The following is a 1,038-nucleotide window of genomic DNA, read 5'->3' on the forward strand; positions in this document are numbered from 1 at the left end:
CCATGTCTTCCCGTGGCTTAGTAGTTAATTTCTTTTTAGTGCCGAATAATATTCCATTATCTGGAAGTACCACAGTTTGTTTAACCATACATATGTTGGAGGATATCGTGGTTGTTTCTAAGTTCTTGGCAATTATGAATGACGCTGCTATAAACATCCTTGTGCAGGTTTGTGTGTGGCCATAGGTTTTCAACTCATTTGGGTAGACAACAAGGAGCATGATTGTGGGATCATATGGAAAAGGTATGTTTAGTTTTGTAAGAAATTTCCAAAGTGTCTTCCAAAGTGGCTATACTATTTTGCATTTCCACCTACAGTGAATGAAAGTTCCTCTTGCTCCACATCTACATCAGCATTTGGTGTCATTAGTGGATTTTGGCCGTTCTATCAAGCTTGCAGTGATATCTCATTGATGTTTTAATTTGCAATCCCCTGATAATATAAGATGTCGAGCATTGTTCCATATGCTTATTTGACATCTGTATATCTTCTCTGGTGAAGTGTCTGTTCAGATTTTTTGCAGATCCAAATATCCAGTTATTCAGCCTTATACTTTCAAAGTCATGGATCTGAATCCCCTTACTGGACAGCTGAAAAAAAAAAATCCAGTTGTTTATTTTCTTATTGTTGAGTTTTAAGAATTCTTTGTATATTTTGAATGAGTCCTTTATCAGATATATCTTTTATGAAAATTTTCTCCCAGTCTACGGTTTGTCTTCTCATTCTCTTGACAATGTCTTTGGCAGAGCAGAAACTTTTAGTTTTAATGAAGGCCAGCTTATCAATTATTTCTGTCATGGATCATGCCTTTGGTATTTTATCTAAAAAGTCATCATCACATCCAAGGACAGCTGGATTTTCTTGATGTCTTCTAGGAGTTTTATAGTTTTGTGTTTTACATTTAGGTTTATGATCAATTCTGAGTTAATTTTTGTGAAAGGTGTAAGGTCTGTGTCTAGATTTATTTATTTATTTTTCCATGTGATGTCCAGTTGTATCGACACAATTTGTTGAAAAGACTCTTTGCTTCATTGCATT

This window comes from Galeopterus variegatus, unplaced genomic scaffold (genome assembly GCF_000696425.1).
Source record: "Galeopterus variegatus unplaced genomic scaffold, G_variegatus-3.0.2 Scaffold4864, whole genome shotgun sequence".
NCBI lineage: Eukaryota > Metazoa > Chordata > Mammalia > Dermoptera > Cynocephalidae > Galeopterus > Galeopterus variegatus.